This window comes from Colossoma macropomum, unplaced genomic scaffold (assembly GCF_904425465.1).
Source record: "Colossoma macropomum unplaced genomic scaffold, Colossoma_macropomum, whole genome shotgun sequence".
NCBI classification, from domain to species: Eukaryota; Metazoa; Chordata; class Actinopteri; order Characiformes; family Serrasalmidae; genus Colossoma; species Colossoma macropomum.
In genome coordinates, this window is record NW_023494796.1 from 8,028,604 (window position 1) to 8,048,914 (window position 20,311).

The 20,311-nt window shown below is 39.5% G+C and overlaps 1 protein-coding gene across 1 annotated transcript in view; it reads right to left on the reverse strand.

The window, feature by feature from the left end:
- LOC118817068 (FERM and PDZ domain-containing protein 1) overlaps positions 1–17,775 on the reverse strand; it is a 52,796-nt gene extending 35,021 nt beyond the window's left edge. Inside the window, 2 exon segments of the mRNA XM_036583743.1 lie at positions 2,666–3,240; positions 17,619–17,775. The gene's annotated coding sequence lies outside the window, so the exon portion shown is untranslated.
- Positions 17,776–20,311: the final 2,536 nt, after the last annotated feature.

The following is a 20,311-nucleotide window of genomic DNA, read 5'->3' on the forward strand; positions in this document are numbered from 1 at the left end:
ATGAAAACAAACTTGTAATACTGGTTGGCAGATGCACAAAGATATCTCATTTACTTGCTATCTGCGGTTTCAAACACAATTCAGGGATAACTTCTGTTTACTGGTTCAGTGACTAGGCCACTCTGAAAGGCTTACTGGTGAGAGGGTGCTAGTGCTTGCTACTAGCATTTAGCTGGACAAACAATTGTTTGTTTCTCATTGGACTGATAAAACCAGTACAAGAGGAGCAGATAGCCAGAGCCGGATTAAATTCTCTGTGAGATGCTGAGAGCTTTGGTGATTTTAGCGTGCAGTTTACATCAGACAGTCGGTGCACTTTTCTGGGCAGAGTACCTGAAGATGAAACATAATGTCTCTGTCCAAAGAAAAAACATGTATCTCCAAAATAGTAACTTTACAGGAGAGAGCAAAAACTTTCTTTACTTTCAATGTAAGTTAATGGAAAGAGATTTTATTGCACGCAATTTTGGAGCATTTCTATTGGTCCAGTCATCATGAAATTTTCACACAATCTGAAGGACAGCTGCTGAGCTTGAATGATGCAGAAAGGTAAAACTGCAAAAAATGGAGATACATGTTTTTCATTGGACAGCGACGATAAGTTGAAATACAACAAAAAATCTCACACCTCAAACCACAGCTTCTGCATCCCAGCCCCTATTAGCACGCTACTAACAAAATATTTTTACTAACTAAATAATTTCTTTTTTAATGTGGTAACGAGGACTGGTCAACTACTTTTTTGAATGATTAGTCAAACAGTAAAAATGAATAATTGTCCAACCTCTAGGTCCTGTGTTCCCTCAATATATTTCCATGGGAAATGATTCTATGTTCCTAGATTGTTTCAATTATATCTCCTCAACATGAAAATAAGAGTAACCTCTGTGTAGCATTTTAAGCAATGAAGCAGGCGAGTGCAAATTGGTTTTGTTGTCATTAGCTTCCAAGAAAGTCCAAGTCCAAGAAATGATTGATTAAGATAAGAAGTGCTGAGATATCCATAGTGAAAGACATAAAACAAGAGAGCCAAGGAATCCAAAGCTACATACCGGAGTTTTGAAGCATGTATGAAGAAGGTAGGGCCTTTTACCTGAGGCATGTATCAACGCTTGTGTTTTTGTCCTGAAGTGATTTATCAATACAGAACAACTCAAGTCACTGTCCAGTTAAAGGACACTGTTACTGTCCATTTGAGGCACAATATCCTTTCCAATAGTTACATCCTTCAGACATCACTTCAATGAACTTATAGCATAATAAGTCATATAGCATAATTTATTGCTTATCAGCTTTTACTGGTCCAAGTTTTACATATGTAGTATGGTATACACGGTCATTTGAAATAGTTTCACATGCTACACTGGCCTTTTTTTGACTGTTACAGGCCTCTAGCAGGTAACTGAATTTGAACTTTACAAAACCTTTACAGATTTGCTAGTTAGCAAAGTAAAGGCTATGGAACTAGCAACAAAAAAGAAGAACAGTGGACCACACTTAAAACAGACAAAGCAATTATTCAAAAGGTTTATGTATTCTACACTCTGAGTGGCTTAGCTAGCAAATTAGCTCAGTGAGGCTAACCCAGCTGAAGCAAAGTGCATTTCTATTTCTATTGTTGTTCCCTGTATAATCTTTGATGACTCCATGACATTAGCCCAGACATTGGGAACTCTCTTCTGGCTTCCCTTACTGTATCAAACTGAGGTATGAAGTATCATTTATAGAGTTGAGCATAGGGTTTTGGGGAACACAAAGCCCTGGGAACACAGAACCCTGGGAACATAGGACCCAGAGGAACATATGACCCCAGGACAGCAGGTCCCTGGGAATGTAGAACCCCAGGGAACTTTGGGCCCAGGTAACTCAGAACGTAGGTGCCTGGGGACATTGAACCCTGGGTAAACAAGTCCCTAGGAAGGAGAAACCCTGGGGGACATAGAACCCTGAGTAACATAGGTCTCTTGAAAGGTAGAACCCTGGGGAACATAGAACCCTATGAACATAGGACCTTGGGAACATGGACACACCCCCTGGATGGCTGTTCTTTAACCTGAAGCGTTGTAATTACAGGAAACCAATGAAAGGCTCTGTGAGACTCCCAATAGACTGCAGAGCAGACGCTCTAATACTCTCAATCGCTTTCAAATGAGCTTAGACAGAAGCTTAGAAATGCCACTCTACTTCATCAAAACAAAGGGATAGCTAAAAACAATAGCAGGAGCCGCCTTGGCCTGAATTTGTTTCTGTATTTTTGTCCATTTTTTTAGATAACAGTGTGTTACACAATGTTAGAAACCAACAAGCAAGTCTGTTTGAGACAACTTAACACACTTTGAAGCAAGTATGATGGTTTATGCTAACACAAGCGTCTATTACTTGTTAGCTACATTAGCCTCATATCTCCAGTACAAAACTAAAGAATCAAAATTTAAACACCCAACATATCTTTTTAGTCATTTATTTAGTCCAACTATCTCTTTAATAGTTGTTTCACATACACAGACTAAAAGAGACAGGGGCAGGCAGGCGACCCTGGGGTTGTAGAAGGGTAAAGTAATTGGATTATGCTGTTAGGGAGTGTTACTGCGTCACAGTCGCTGAGCCGATCACAGCGGCTCACACATTCACTCGTGTGCACACACTCACATACACATACACTTACCCCAGAGTGTGTTGAGTATGTGTCAGGGCTCCATCAGAGAGGAAATGTGCCTTGCACTACACCATCAGCTCGATATCCTTCTGTATCCATTAGTAACAGAGTCCAGTCCACTGCTCGTCCTACAGCTGTCACATCAGCACGTCAGTCCGCAAAGTACAACAGAAAGCTGGACCATTTCAGCAGTTCAGTCTAATATCTACTACACAGGTCTGATGTTATTCAGTAGTTTGGTCCAGGGCACGTCCTGATGCTCAGCAGACTGCCAGCACTACATCACTGCATGTTCTTTATGTTGAGAAGCCTGCTTCATTTGATTATTACCCTCGGACTGGCCATCCACTTACCCCCTCTAACATCCACTTGTAGTGAATGATCTTATCCTTCCTGGATTGATTTCAGTAGCTTACCAAATGCATTTCGCCTATGCAGCAGTACATTGCTCCATTTTCTGTCACATAGGCATTCAGATCCATTAGGAATGGTATCCAAGGATGTTCTTGTCTTCTTATGGCCATCAGTGTCCTCGCTAATGTCTCAGTCACTTCCAAGGAAGACGGATTTCAGTGGTTTCAGTCCTTTAAAAAACAGAAAAAAGCATGTCACACAGTTAAACAAATGACCTGCTAGAATAACCAGCATAGACCAGCATGCCTGGTCACCAGCAAAAGCAGCATATGTTGTGTTATCAATGCTGGTATGCTGGTCACCCAGCATGACCACCACCAGACAAGCATAAACCAGCATACATCAGTTTAGACCAGCATCGAATTCAAGCTGGGGACACTGCTACATAATGACAAAACTGTTATTTAATCAAATTAATGAGAGGAAATCAACTACATCACATTATCACCTCTGAATTCGTACATGTTTGATGTTGAAAGGTTTCCCAAATGGCCACTGCCTTTCATTAGCATTAGTGCCTCTGAGGCTTATTTACATGTTCAAATAGGGCCGCATACTGCGACAAAAGCACTGAGCCGAGCGAGCATAATAGAGAGTATTTGTGTTGTTTTATGTGCGTGAAAAGGACAGACCATTCAAACAGGACACAGGGCTTTAGGGAAAAAGAGATCATTTTAAGTGAGCGACAAAATGGGACAGGATAAGAAGGTGCATTCAGACAGAAGAAGGTGGAGAGTTTTATGGTATAAAATTTCATCCTAGAGAATACATGTTATTTCAGTCACAATCTAGCCCAGTCTACTCGGTGATGCTGTTTTTGTTCTAAACCTGAGATAAAACTACTGAACAATAATTAATGCTAATGCTTTGACACTGATTCTTTACTAACTAACTACTTTAAACTGGGAGTTAGACTTTTATTTATGTTCACTAACATTATCAAAGGTACGGACAGGACTACATTTTGAATGCTTACAAGGGGGAAGGATAAGAAAATGGACCCAGAGAGAGAGAGAAGGTATCAGAAGGTATCTAGTGACTTGAATATTTTATTTTCTATCTTTAGTTTCAGTTATTTTCTGTTTATTTTAGTTACTTCTTCCTCATTAACTGCAGAGCGTACCAACGTGATCACACAGATAGCAGACGTCTAATTCAATTAGGTGTTTCCTGTGTCCCTAGAAATGGCACAAACAGCTACTTGTATGCCTCACAACAGCATTTTATTAAGAACACTATACTAATACAAAGTAGGGCCTGCCTTTGCTCTCAAAACAGCCTCAGTTCGTTATGGCATGGATTCCACAGGATGTTGGAAACATTCCTCTAAAACTGTGGTCCCTGTTGACATGATTGCATCATGCAACTCCTGCAGATCACTTTCATGCTGTGAATCTTCTGTTCTACCACATCCCAAAGGTTTTCTACTGACTGGGAAGGCCACTGAAGAACACTGAACTCACTGATATGTTCATGAAACCAGTTTGAGATGACTTTTGCTTTGTGCATTATCTTGCTGAAAGTAGCCATTAGAAGATGGGTAAATTGTGCCCATTAAGGAATGCACATGGTCAGCAACAGTACTCAAAAAGCTATGGCATTCAAGCGATGATTGATTGGTATTAAGAGGCCCAAAGTATGCCAAGAAAACATTCCCCACACCATTACACCATCTCCGGCAGGTTGGGTCTATGGCACCACCAGCATGAATCCATGGACCCAACCTGCCTTGTGTCAAGAAAACATTCCCAACACCATTACACCACCTCCACCAGCCTGAACTGTTGACACAAGGCAGGTTGGGTCCATGGATTCTTGCTGTTTGTGCCAAATTCTGACCCTGAAGGTGCCTGAGCAGATATTCATCAGACCAGGTTACGTTTTTCAGGCCTCAACTGTCCAGTTTTGGTGAGCCTGTGCCCACTGCAGCCTCAGATTTCTGTCAAAAAAAGGGGAACCTGGCAAGGTCTTTTGCTGTTGTAGCCCATTCATCTCAGGGTTCAACATGTTGTGCATTCTATAATGCTTTTCTGCTCAATAATAACCACTCTGTACAGAGCTAATGCAGCATTTCTATCAGCTTGAACTGTCACTCACTTTTTTCTTTTATTGCACCATTCTGAGTAAGCTTTAGAGACAAATGTGTGTCAAAATCCCAAGAGATCAGCAGTTATAGAAAAAAACAGCCCGTCTGGCACCAACAAACAGACAAGATCACTGAAATCACATTTCCCCATTCTGACGGTTGATGTGAACATTACCTGAAGCTGCTGGCCAGTATCTGCATAATTTTATGCACTGCACTGCTGCCACATGATTGGCTGATTAGATAATTGCATGAATGAGTAGGTGTACAGTCATTCTTAATATGTTGTGCTGACATAATCATTAACAGATGAACCAATAGCTGCAGGGCAAATACTCATTATAACATCCCGCATGAATACATCATGCCTGCAAACGCTGCTCTCCTGAACTCTCTTTACTGGCACGGAAAAACATTTACAAGGAGATAACACATTATTTCATTCACAATCAGATGTCAAGCCCAGTCACTTCCCCTCCCACCTCTCAGTCCTTGCTCTTTTTATTCTAAACTTGAGGTCAATACTGTACAGTGATTAATGCTAATGCTCTGACAGTGCTGATAATGCTTTCTAATGCTACTTTAAGTTAGTTGAGTTGAGAATTAAGTTCTGAGAAATCTACACAGATCCCACCCTAACATTACCAAAATTTGCAGATGCAATACAATTTGAATGATTAGAGTGCCATACCGGTAATAACTGTTAGCATAACATAAGGATACAATAATAAGACACCCGCAGAGGAGAGTTTTACAGACTAAATACACATTCTGGTGCCAAAGAGTCTCTTCCCATCCATTCAACCCCCCTCTTTTCATTGTAAATGTGAGGTAACACTATTCAGTGACTATTGCTAATCACTTGACAGAAATGCTTTGCTAACTAGCTTAGTTAGAAATGTATACAAGCAACATGCTAACATTTTCAAAAACATGCAGATAACGTTAGAGGATTTAGAGAGGCGAAGAAGTAACTGTTAGCATCGACAACTGTTAGCATCACAGAAGCACCTAGTAAAGAAACTTCTAGCTAGCAAGCTAGTTTGTATTCAGTAGCATGATATAAGTCAGGTTTCTCCCTGAAAACTCTGAGTACTCAGTACTGTCAGTTCCTAGTGACCAAGATGTAAGATGAGTAACACATTACAGTGTTTATTAAGTGCCCTAGTGTTTTACTATATTTAGTAATACAGTTTATAGCATCCCTGCTAGAAAAAACAGCACAGACAAGCATGACTGTGACCAGCACAAATGGAAGCTGTTATGCTGATCATCAGCAAAACCAGCATATGTTGTGTTTTGGATGCTGGCATGCTGGTCAACCATCATGGCCATGCTGGGTGACCAGGTAAACCAACACCAGACCAGCATAAACCAGCCTAGATCAGCTTAAACCAGCATGGAATGCACACTGGTCTGTGCTGTTTTTTTTCAGCAGGGATGGTTCATATGGCTCTGCCCTTCTCTCTCGACCAGGGGCCCATCCAGCGGTCACTTTAACAAATCTGACTTAGTGATTCTCAGTCAAGTGCAGTAATTGATCTGTTATGACCTGTTAATTCTGTTTAAACAGAAATCTCTATCCAGTGAGAGCTGCAGAGAGAAGCAGATGAAGAAAAAGGGAAGACTGGTGTGGCAGGCTGGGTAGCGAGGGGGGAAAGAGAGAAAGCAGGCAGGCTTAGTGTAGTCCCTTCTGCCCATTTTCTGCTCGGTGCTGTTGAATAATTAATGTGTCCTGTGCGAAGAGAGAGAGTGAACACAGCACTCCCTCTCTCCTTCCTTTCTTTTATTCTTCCTCCGTCACTCTTTTCTTTCACATAGCTCTGGATCTCCTTCTCTTGAGTCTCTTACAGTCCTCTCTTTCTTTCCTTCTCGACCCGTGCTCCCTCTCTCTGTCTGTTTCTCTTCCATTCGGAGTTGTTCTCACATGAAACTTCAAATGGCAAACCCCATATATCAAAACAAGGGCCGTACAGGAATAACGGCTGTGAATCATTTAACAAATGACGCTACCACTTGGTTAGGAGTTGCATAATAGTAGGACGCAAAAGCCATGAAAAGCGTTTGTTGTGCTGGAGGGGTACAGTTTTAAAAAAAGCAGCCGGATGCAGCTTTAGAGGATGCATAAGCTAACAATGAATGAAAGTTAGCAACCGCTAGTACTGTGAGCATGACTGGACTGTCTTCTTTGTCCTTCTTTCTCTCTCTATCCCAGTGTTTCCCAATGCAGTCCAGTACAGGGACCCCCAGTTAAGGGGTTGGGCCTTTGGTATAGAAGGCTCTCGCAGGTTTCCTGTAAGGTAGCCTGTATAATTCAGCGTCTGCCTAAGGTCCTTAATTCCTTTGTATCAAAAGTTTAATGCTTTATCAGAATTGAAACATGATAAATAATTCTCACTTTCAGTTCTTAAGTCTGTGCCATGGTCAATCAGCAGACCAAAAAATATGCAAAAGGTGTTGTACGTCCTTTTGCTGCAGAATAGGCAATACTGCCAACGTGACTAACTTTCTGGCTAACAACCATCCCAACCTTTACAAGAAGCTAAAGAGTACTGTTAAAAATCCACTGTAACTACAGAAATACAGTTACAGTGGATTTTACAGTATTTTACTGTAAAAATCTACTGTAACTATAAAAATATAATTATAGTGGATGTTTAAAATATTTTTTTCTGTCAAATTATATATATGTTGTGTAATCCTAAGTAATCTTTGTAATATGTACTGTTCTGGTATCAGGTGATGCTACACTTGATATCAGTAGCAGAGTGCAATATGGCAAAAAATATAACATTTGTGAAAATAAACTAAGAAAGGAAAAAGAGGAAAAATGTAAACAATTGGTAAATAAGAATTAATAAAATTAAATGATAGCATAATGGGCTGACATCCAATCAGCTACAGCTACAGTCAAATCTGATCGTAAAACAAGTGCGCTCACATTTCACAGACAGTGTGGTTCTTCATCAATTTAATCTCTGTATGATCAAACTCACTTCTGGTAGTAAAGACATTTTGTATATTGCACATTTTAGTCTTTCAGGTTATCGTAGTTTTACCACTATGAAGTTTGGTCAGTAAGGGCAGTAGTGCACTGCTCACAAGCCGCTGAATGCTGTTTTGTTGGGTATCTACTGAAACACCTGCATGAATTAGGGCGTTTCATGTAAATGATATGCAAATGAGGTGCTGTAGGCTTGCTCTTTATTTCACACACTGAAGCTGATTTATTATTTGTGCTCCACATTGTACGAAAGTTTCATGAATCTGACGCAGAGTAGTTCGTACATCCTTAAAAGCAGTCGAGTCTGGGCATTTTCTTATGCATCTTTAACAAATAAAGACCAACATATGCTGTTTAGCATGTTTAGCATATTGCCTACCACTTGGTATCTGTTTCAAAGTCAAAATTCTGGTATCGTGACAACCCTTCATTGAATAGCTGCTAAAGTCAGAGGTACTGAGTGCTGGGACATAGCAAAACATGGACTGTCTAAGGATCCCTGAGTGGAATGGTTTGGGAAACACTGCTTCCATCCTTTTCTCCATAGAAGAAAAGAGAAAGAGAAAGAAAAAGAGGGAGGGGGGTGACCTACAGAGTGCATGGCCATCAATAATACATCCAGATAATGCTGCTGCACCACTCACACAACAACACGGAGAGAGAGAGAGAGAGAGAGTAAGAAAGAGAGAATGAGTGAGTGAGTAGTGTATGAAACTGTTTGTGAAACAGCAGAGGAAAGGCTCTGTTCTGTTTATGTTCTTGTGTGGGAGGGAGATAGACGAGGAAAAGATAGACAGGGAAGAAGGGGAAATGAGCGCACGGGGATGAAGAGAGGTGAAAAGAGGACAGTGATGAAGCGGCTGTGTCTATGCTAAAGCTAGGCCAGGCTAGGTTAGACCAAGCTGGTTTATGCTGGTCTAGTGCTGGTCACCGCACATGGTCATGCTGATTGACCAGCATACCAGCATCAAACTGGTGGTATGTTGTTCGGGGCAGAGGAGGCTGTGATTCAATCCCATTATCTACACTACATCACACACACTCCCTCTCACACACAGCAGGTCTGTTGTTAGCCAACATGACGTAGAAGTTTATTTTAAAACTGCCAAGAGTCTGAAATAATCTAATCAAGGCTTAAGTAAATGATTACATGGCAGTTAAAGGTTCCACAGCCGTCTCAGTGGTCGATTAAGTCATGTCTGAGCCACCAACTAGCAGTGTTTAGCTATATTTAAAGCTATATCAATTAGGATTCTTCTAGGCAATGTTAGTGAGTGAATGTTCAATTCACTTCAGTTTTTTCTTAGAATTGAATGAAGTGAAATCTGATTAGCAATACTAAACATTTTGGCCCCATTCACACTTGGCATCAACATGCATCCTGGATGATCTGATCATAAGTGGACAGTGCTAAGTGCAGGTGCCAATAGGATTCAATGTGTCCTGGAGACGCATTGCAATCCGATCACTCCAACCACAGTCTGAGGTGGTCAGGGATGATGACCACATAACATTTATAGTGTTAACCCTAAAGCAACTTCAACTTATTTCTCATCTTCATTTCACAGTTCATGTGATCTAAGCATTTGTCACAGCCCTTTTGTTTACACGAACTTGGACTCACAGCACAATTTTGTCTGAAAATCAAGAAATGCAATGACAGACAAATGTGGGCATGAATTGAAACGCTGATTATGAGCCAGGCCTTCTAGTCCAAAATCAGGCCTGACCTCACAAATGCTCTTTGAACGGCTTTAAAAGAAACCAAAATTGGTTTTCTTTGAATGGACACAAATTTCCACAAATACACTCTAAACTCCTGTTGGAAAGCCTTCCCAGAAAAGTGGAGGCTGTTATAGCTGCAACAGGGGTTGGCGGAGGAGTGACACCATATTAATGCCAATGGTTTTGGAACAGGATGTTTAACAAGCTCATATAGGTGTGAGGGTCAGTTGTCCACATACTTTTGGCCATATACTGTATTTGGTTGAAATGTAGGATATGTTACATTTGTCACAATTTGAAAAGAAACCACAATGGGTTTTTCTTTGAATGGATACAAATTCCCACAGATACGTTCAAAAATCTTGTTGGAAAGCCTTCCCAAAAGAGTGGAGGCTGTTATAGCTGCAAAGGAGGAGTGGGCAACTCCATTTTAATGCCCATAATTTTGGGATGGGATGTCCAACAGGCTCATATAGATGTGATGGTCAGGTGTCCACATACCTTTGGCCATATAGTGTATTTACTTGAAATGTAGGAAATGTTACATTTGTCACAATTTGAACACCTTTAAAAGAAACTTTTTTTCATTGGCATATAAAGTTGTTTAGTTAGTTTGCTATGCAGGAAGGCTGAAGTAGAAGGAAACAATGTATAATTATCTGGCAATGGAAAAACAAATCATTTCATTTGAGCATTTTTACAAAACTGTCCCTATACTTTATTGTGATATATTTACTATTCCTGATTTATGAATGATTTATTTATTGAATTGACTTGATTCACCTTCATGCCTTATGCACTTTAGTGCTTTAGCTCAGAACACATGCAGATTCATTTTGTAAGGTAGCTGCTTTTTTTTTTTACTATAACTGACCATATTTTTGAATCACAGGCTGCCCCTGTTGTGCATTAGGAGAAGTGTCATGAGTACTCATCTGTCCATTAGCACGTCCCATTAGGAACTGAGTTTCATATAATCAGATATGCCACAGTGCTGCCCTGCTTTCTCTTCCTGTGGGCTAGTTAAACTAATGAAGGCACTAACAGTCCCTTTTAGCCATTAGCAGGAGGTGTGTGGCTTAGTGGTACAGAGAGAATAGTGTGCAGTAATATGTACAGCAATTATGTTACTGCACACAGACATTTTAATGCCAGTTACATACAGTACTGTACAAAAGACCATTCTTTAGTTTAAGTTCCAGTCAAAACAGTCACTAACTACAAGTAAATCTTTCAGTGTCATATAAAGCAGAAAAAAAACAATAAATGAAACAAAGGCCTTCAGCATTCAATATAATGTATGGCATGAGGGGTACACAGAAGAAATGTAGACAACTTGAAGTTCATGCCCATAGCGCACAAGCACAAGCACAAGCAAATACAAGTGAGGAAAATTGCTCCTTTAAATCTTCAGCACAGCCGTGCTCGGCCACAGAATCCCACCTGGGGCTATTAATCAGGAACCAAACCCGGCTGATGGTAACTCACACTCTCAAAACCTACCCAACCTGCTCAAATGTTCACATAATCAGAATAAGAATTCACATAACCTGCATTAAGATGCATACTTGAACATACAGCTGAGAGCCTTTTCTTACTGTTTTTTGAGCTAAATACAGTCCGACTAAGCATGTGCAAAGCGTCATGGAACCAAAGCATGCCCTAATGTCACATTGTCCACACCTTTGTCCAAGAGCAGGAACCCTGCTACTTACCAATCCCACTTCTGATACCACTGTAGTGTGGGGGTACACAGGAGAAACGTACACAACTTAAAGTTCATGCCCATAACACAGCTTTATTTTGACTTGGCAGCCAGAGTACAGGAGAAAAACACTGCTCCTATTACTAAGAGGGAATATGCTCTTTTAAAGCTTTAGCATGGCAGTGCTCAACCACAGAATCCCGCCTGGGGTTATTAATCAGGAACCAAACCTGGGTTGATGGTAACTCATACTCCCAAAACCCAGCACCCACCCAACCTGCTCACACGTTCACATAACCTGAAAACATTAACGTGCAACCAAAACATGCAACCAAAAGCCTTTATTTACTGTTTTTAGAACTACAGTCTGGCTAAGCATGTGCAAAGCATCATGGACCAATGCTTAGACTTAACTCCCAGCAAGCAGGTTATTTAAGCTTTTCTAAATTTGTTAGCAGTTATAAACATCACTATACTGCTACTTTAACCCTTCCATCCAACCAATCTTAAAACCAACTGCTGTGTCTTTCCAATAAAAGCTGCTCCCAAAGATCTGATATGTTTCCCTTCAAACATACACTAACATTCACACAAACAACTACCCAAACTCACCTTGACTGCGTAGAGTTCAAAAACTGATTAAAAGACAGAGAAAATGGGAGCAAAACTGCCACCATCAAATAAACTGTACTTGCATCTTTGAGAGAGAGGAGAAAATCAAGCTCCACTCTTACTTCAGATCTGAAAACATCCACAGGTGTTTCTGTCCATCCTCCCACTGTGAGAAGACAACTCAGCGCTATGGGTCTGAAAGGATGTGTAGCTGACAAGAAGCTCTTACTGAGAAAAATAAACAGACAAAGAAGAACATTTGCACCAGAACACTGAAACTACTACTACTATGTTCAGTAATGTTTAATGGGCTGTTGAGTCTAAATTTCAGATCTCAGATCTTTGTGAGCAACTGAAGGCATTATGTGCGCCGCCAAAGCAATCAAAGACAATTTGAACCATTTCTACAATCGTCAGTCAAGCCTGGTGAAAGATCAGAGCAAGTTTAGGGATGTATAACAAATCTTGATTCGTTTTTGATTGAAGACATCATGAATGCTGACTAATACAAATACATGTTAATACATAATGCAGTACCTTCTGGAACATGATTGACTGGGTAGAAATTAATTCTACAACAAGTAAAGCACCCTAAGCACACTGCTGAAAAAGATTAAGACTACTCATTAAATGAAGAAGCTGCTGGAGTTCTCAAAACAATGGACTGACCACCCCAGAGTCCAGACCTCAATGTGGATCATGAGACGCAGAAATTGCAACCAACTTCTAAGATAGAACTTTGGAGGTGTGGAAAAATAACCCTGCAGATTTTTTTGAAAAACTGAAAGTAAGTCTCTTGATAAGAATGGAAGCTGTAATAAAGGTAAATTGGAGACACATGAAATCCTGAAGAAAACTGATATTAAATGTAGTTATTGAGGCTTTAATTTTTAATTTAATTAAACTACATTTCTATGAAAAATTTACATATTATCTGCTAATCTATTTTAAAATTTAAAAAATAATAGAGCCTAAAACTTTGCCATAACAAGGTAACACGCCACTTTACATACGTAAGTCGTTGAGGCTGAAGCATTAGCTAGAAAATAGTCACTAAGTTAGCATAGCTCATTATAAGAGCTGATGGTAACACTTGAAGGGTGTCTACGTAACACATTCATAACATCTCATAACCTAAATATAAATACATAAAGACATAAACATAAATACGAACATAAATACCTCATAACATTCACAACACTCATAAAGCATAAATGTTTTACATGATATTAATATGGACTACTATGTCATTTTACTGAGAGACATTTTTCAAAATAAAAGTTCTCATTTTTTATTTTGAAAAACTATATTATTTTCAGTAAAATGCCTCATTTCTAGACAGCTAAAAAAATGACCTTGCTTTACCCCTTTGGTCATCAAGTGCTTTGACACTTAGGCACACCATCATATGAAGATTCAGTCGAATGATTGTGCCTAAGCATATTTATAAGTAATTTCCTGCCCATGTACTAAAGTGACATGCATAGCAACAAATGCTTAAGAAAAAACAAAAATATAGGTGAAACATGCCGGAGTGTCACAGCACTTAACAACCAAAGGGATAAAGCGAGGTCATTTTTATTTTGGCTGTCTAGAAATGAGGCATTTTCCTGAAAATATACTTAATATACTTTTTTCAGAATATTATATAGCTATTGTATCCCACATGGTTGCGAGGGTGTTGCTAGGTCACTGCTATGGTATTCCCAGTGGTTGCTAGGGAGTTGGTAGACAGTTGCTGTGGTATCTTGGATGGTAGCTAGGGTGTTGCTAGGTGGTTGCTATGGTATTCTCAGTGGCTGCAAGGGTGTTGCTAGGTGGTTGCTATGGTATTCCAAGTGCTTGATAGGCAGTTGTTAGGCAGTTGCTATGGTATCTTGGATGATAGCTAGGGTGCTGCTTGTTTGTTGCTATGGTATCCCAAATCGTTACTAAGGTGTTGGTAGGTGTTTGCTATGGTACCTCAGGTGGCTGCTAAGGTGTTGCTAAGTGCTTGCTATGGTCTCCAAAGTGGTTGCTAGAGTGTTGTTAGGCGGCTAGGTATGGTTTCCCACAAGGTTTCTAGGGTGTTGCTTTGTGGTTGCTATGGTATTTCAGGCGGTCACTAGGGTGTTGCCAGGTTGTTGCAACCATATCCCAGGTGGTTGCCTGAGGGTTTCTTGGTTGTTGCTGTGGTACTCAACATGGTTACTAGGGGCTTGCTATGTGGTTGCTGGTGGTTGCTATGGTATCTCACATGGTTAATAGGGTGTTTCAGATGCACTTGTATTATCATGGTTTAAGCTGACTTTTGCGCCCCCATTTCTATGGAAAAAGAATTTATTTTTAACGATGATGGTATGAAAACCATATGTCCAATCAAAAAACTGTATATAAACACACGTTTCCTGATTAGACCAAACATTCCGGAGTTGGAATGGTGTTGATATCTCTAAAACTCTGCGGGACGAGTGAGTGGAAAAAAATCCAGCAGAAAAATAATAATAAGATGAATATAAACTGGATAACAATAGTGTTGCACATTGCTTTGCAATCCACCGTCATTTATCATCAACAACTTTAGTAACGTAGTGAATTCCTCACCATCTACAGATAAGCTCAGGCTGTACACATGTGCTCTACCGAGCTCCGCTGTTTATGTGTCTTGTTTTAAACCTGGGACAGCACACATGGATTTATGTGTGAGTTATTTGGGTTACTTGACAATCGCACTGCATCAAGTATTCAAAGTATTCAGCTACTGCTAAAAATAACGCCATGAATGAATAATACTCAGTTTAAAAAGGCTGACTGATACATTCTCTGCTTCTTTCTCTCTGACTCGGTGCTTGTATACACCACTGCAGAAACATGATAATGTGGTTTAACTTGCTTCTATTACAGGTATTCCATTCAGGACATTGTGTTAGCATTATTGGCAACACTAAAGTAGCTCTACAATACAGTACTGATAGCAGTGTGTTCAGACAATAGCATCATAAACCGGTATTCTAGCTTACCTACAGCTGATCTCGCAATGAAATGCTTTTTAACCCCTTTATCTCTGAGAAACTGTGAATGTTTCCTTACCTCTCAGTCTCACAACCAAGTAGGTTTCATATTAGGTTGATAGTAGTAACTGATAAAAAAGCCTTAAGATCAATAAATGCAATGTGTTAAGATTTTTGCAGTCATATTGCAAACTATTCGCAGTCAAAATTTTCTTCAGTTTGATTTGAGTTGGGTGGGACTAAATTTGGTGCAGGTGGCGTTGGAGCTGCCAAAGTACCAATCAGAGTTTGAATGAATTTGTTTACATCTCAACAAATCCATTTTACGAAAATTTGAAAAAATCAGTGGAATTCCACTTTAAAGGCCCATATCATGAAAATACATGGCAAAAAATCTTACTTTTTTGAAAGAGTTTGATGTAGCATGTAAAGATTCTTCAGACCCTGATGTTTCTGTTTGAGAATCAATCCTCACGTGACAGTATTGATACTCGATACTCCCTCTGCTTCTCTTACAGGCACAGACGGCCACATGAGACGCAGTGAATGCTCTATAATGGTAGTTCATTTGGATTTACTTCCCTGAACAGACAGTTTATGTGGCAGTTTATCTAACACTAATGCAAATGCTTTCAAATATAATTTTAATGTCCACTTTTTTACTGGTTTTCACTGTAGAAATCACAAATAATTCTCCATGTCTCAGTATCGCTATTGGAATCGGGATGTTGGCCTTGGTATTACTCATCCCTAGCATTCACTCCCTAGTCCATATGTGAAAACAGCCTGCTTTGATTTCACTGTTTTTGTGATGTCATGAAAAATCAACTCATTTACATGTTCCAGCCTACAGCAGTTTAGCCCCGCCCACTCATGCTGAAGTTATAAGGAGTGTTTCAGCCTGGATTGCTTCTTAAATGAGGCACAATACAAGACAAGTTTAGGATTTGGACCAAAAACATCAGTGCTGAACACATAAAAATGTGCACAATTTCTTGTAGCAACTTTTTAGCTTAATATGATATGATATTCTGGGCCACTCTTTCCAGAGGGAGGGGAGAACAAAAACATTTGAATCACTATTTATTATATCAGTATTAGTGATACTGATAAATGTATTTACTGCAGCTTTTATTATATCTGTAAATGCAATATTTCAGAATAGTGCAGACCTCTTTAACCGATGAATTAAGTTTTGGAGATTTGGAGACCTCTATGGTGGAAATGTGTAATTCCACACAATATTCGGAAGAACATTTTGTAACGTGGGTTGTGCTTCGGTCCCCTTCCCCGAGCGGATAAATCTGATGATTGTGAGTCCTTCGATAGAGAATTCAAAGAGAACTCGGTGAATTTGGTGAAGGACACATCTTTTGAGGATGTGAGTGAATGATCTATTATAGCTGAGGAATGAAAACACTATTTTTTTATATGCATCTTCAGGCACCTATATCAGTTTTAGACGCAGCTAGGCTGTAAAACAGGACTATACGGCTACACACAGTGGGATTAATGGTAGTTCCTTGTATATTAAAGTAAATGCAGGGTAGATGCCGTTACTGTTGAGGGTGAATCTGTTTCTATTTTCTTCATTTCACAGAAATAAACAAGCCACAGTTCACCTTTAACAGATCAGGTGGAACAGGCCATATGCTTAATTCCCCTTAATCTCTCTCTCTCTTTCTCTCTCACTCTCTCTCCTCTTATCTTTCATGCTCTCTCGCTCTCTTTCTTATCACTCTTGCACTTTTTCACTCTCAATTATTTTTACTTTACTTTCTCCCTTTCTCTCTCAATCTACACATTAGTGTCAGTCTCTCTATATTATATAAAGAGAGAGTGACACTATGCACATTACTGTCTCTCTCTCTCTCTCTATACATATATATGTATATATAAACATAAGTATATATATATATATATATATATATACATATATATATCTTTCTTTTCTGAAGTCATTCTCCCTTTCTATCTTACTCCAAACAGTAGTCTCTTATCTCTGTCTTTCTTTCTTTTCTTTTATTTCTGTCCCACTCTTGTCTCCTGTCCTCTCTCTTTCTCTTCTTATCACTCCTGCTTTTTCAACCCTTTCTCTATCCTATTCCTGTCTCCTTTTCCTTCTGTCTCTTTTGTCTCTTTGTCTCTCTTTCTTTCTCTCTCTCTCTCTCTACATATATATATATATATATATGTATATATATATATATATATATATATATATGTATGTATATATATGTATGATATATATATATATATATGTATTGCGCATACACATCTTTCTTGTGTATGTAGATGTATATATATTCTTTCTTTACCTTTTTCTGTCTTTCTCTTTTTTATCACTCTTTCTCTTTCACTCACTCACTCTCCTTCACCCTCCGTCTCCACACACATGCAGTAATTGTTTATATTTAGTCACTCACCTCCAGCAGTGTCTCTTTAATCCTCCACTGTGAGTTTCCCCTGCCGGACAGTACATTTCCTCACAGGTCAGTTTTGTCTGGAGCGGAGTGCAGGACAGAAAGAGAGGAGGAGAGAGACGCTCAGCTCTAATCTGCTTTACAGCGTGTGCTCAGCTTTCTCTCTCCCTCTTCCTCTCCCTCTCTCTCTCTCTCCCCCTCTCCCTCTCTCTCTCTCCCCCTCCCCCCCCCCTCTCTCTCTCTCCCTCCCTCTCTCTCTCTCTCTCTCTCCCTCCCTCCCTCTCTCTCTCTCTCTCTCTCTCTCTCTGACTCTCTCTCTTTGTCTCTAACTCTCTCTTCGTCTCCGTCTCTCTCTCGCGCGCTCAGTCTGTGCGTAATCTCTGATTGTCTCTTACGTCAGAAATTACGAATCGTACCACCTTAAGACCCTCTACAGTAAGGTTGCTAAACTAAACAGTTCACAGTCATCAAGATGACTTTATGGGTGGGGGAAGCCCCTATTTATAATTATCTGATATTTAACAGGCTGTATTACTATCTAATAAATAGATTCATATTATATTTACCACTGTTCAAATGTTTGGAGTCAGTGCTTTCAATAAGATAAAACTAGGTTAGTTGTGGATGAATGTGTATAATTATTCTACAGTTCCAAAAAATTCAGTATGTGAAATGCAGTGATTTGTAAATCCACTTTGACCCGTATTTGAACAAAAAAAAACAGTACAAAGACAAGACATGTAATGTTTTTATCTCATCAGCTTCATTGGTTTTGTAAACATACACTTATTCTGAGATTAATTCCTGCAACACAATCCAAAAAAAAGTTGGGACAAGGCCAATTTAAGACTAAGAACGTTGTTAAATGGGTGATGCAATCATGCTTGGGTGTAAAAGAGGCATCTAGTGAAGGCCTCGTCCTTTATAAGCAAGGATGAGTCAAAGCTCACCACATTAATGCATCAGCAAATAGTCCAACTGTTTAAGAACAACATTCCTGATTGCAAGGATTTTATATATTTCACCATCTATAGTGCATGATGTCATCAAAAAAAAATCTCGGTGCCCAAAAAGCAAGGCCAAAAACCACAACTAAATGTCACGAACTTCAATCTCTCAGATGGCACTGCATTAAAAGTCAGCATGCTTCTAATGGATATCACCGCAGTAATTTGACAAACTGTTGTCAGTGAACACCATCTGTCGCTGCATCCACAAATGCAAGTTAAGCCTGCACTAGTCATATATCAAAAACATCAAGAAACACCGCCGACTTCTCTGGGCCCAAGCTCATCTGAAAGAGATTAATGCACAGTGGAAACATATATTGTTGTCTGATGAGTCAACCTTGCAGGTTTTTATAGAAATAAAGATGTTGTGTTCTCCAAACCAAAGAAGAAAAGGACCATCCAGATTGTTACTGGCATGAAGTTTAAAAGTCAGAGTCTGTCATGATATGAGGGGTATTAGTAAGTAACTTGCACATCTGGAGCAACATATGCTGCCTTTTAGATGCTGTCTTTTTCAGGGACGTCCATGCTTATTTCAGCATGACAATGGCAAGCCACTTTCTACAGCATGACAATAGCATGACTGTGTAATAAGAGAGTGCAGGTGCTAGACTGGCTAGCCTAAAGTCCAGAACAATCTCCCATTGAAAATATGTGCCGCATTTTGAAGTGCAGAATATGCTAATGAAGAACTCAGCCTTGTACGGTTGCGCAGCTGAAGACTTGTGTAATGAAAGAATGGCAAAAAAAATCTGCGTTCAAAACTGGATGAATTAGTGTCCAACGAAGGAAAGGTGATGTCACACAGTGGTAAACATGCTCCTGTCCCAACTTTTTTGGAATGTATTGCAGGCATCAAACTTGCAATGAATGTATTTATTTGTAAAGAAAACAAAAAAACAACAACAACAACAAAAAAACAAGCAATAAAGTTCACAAGGTAAAACATCAAAATACAGTGTTTTTACTGTTTTTAGTTTATTACAGGTCAGACAGAGTTCATTAATCACTTCATTAGGTTTTTCATAGTATTTCACATTCTGTCCCAACGTTTTTGGATTTGAGGTTTGTATGATATTACTCTGTCCAACTTCACAGATTTCAAATAATGTGTAGGAAGATGATTTTTTAAATCATGAAAATGTAAGGTTTTTTCCCTGTAAAGATACAGTGTTTTGTTCTGGCAGTGCTTATATGGTGGTTGTGTACATGTGAGGTTGAATCTCAAAACAGTGTGCTTATTTTTCACTCACCCACTAACTAGATTAACGTTTCACATCCCCCTTGTTTTGTTTCCCTCCCATATAAACCACATTAATGAGCAATTTGGGATGAACAAGTTCCTCTACTCATTTTTCAGGAAGATTAGATAAAACTCTACTCATTCTCTGAGAAGATTAGATAGAAAATAATCCAAACCCCAGCGGCTGCATTTGTAGAGGAATTTCTTAGAACACATTGTGTGCACTGCCTTTTTAATATGGAAGTCTTTACATACACGTTGCTGCTGATTGGGTAACACCTCTGACACGCCAATCAAATGAGAGAAAACACATCTCAAAGCCTGTTGCACACAGTTTCACGCCATTTCGATGAAAAATGTCAGCCAACCCGCATACCGAAACTAAACAGTGCACAATGTTTTGAGATTGAACATTCCCCTGGTAGACCCCCAAAACTGCCCCA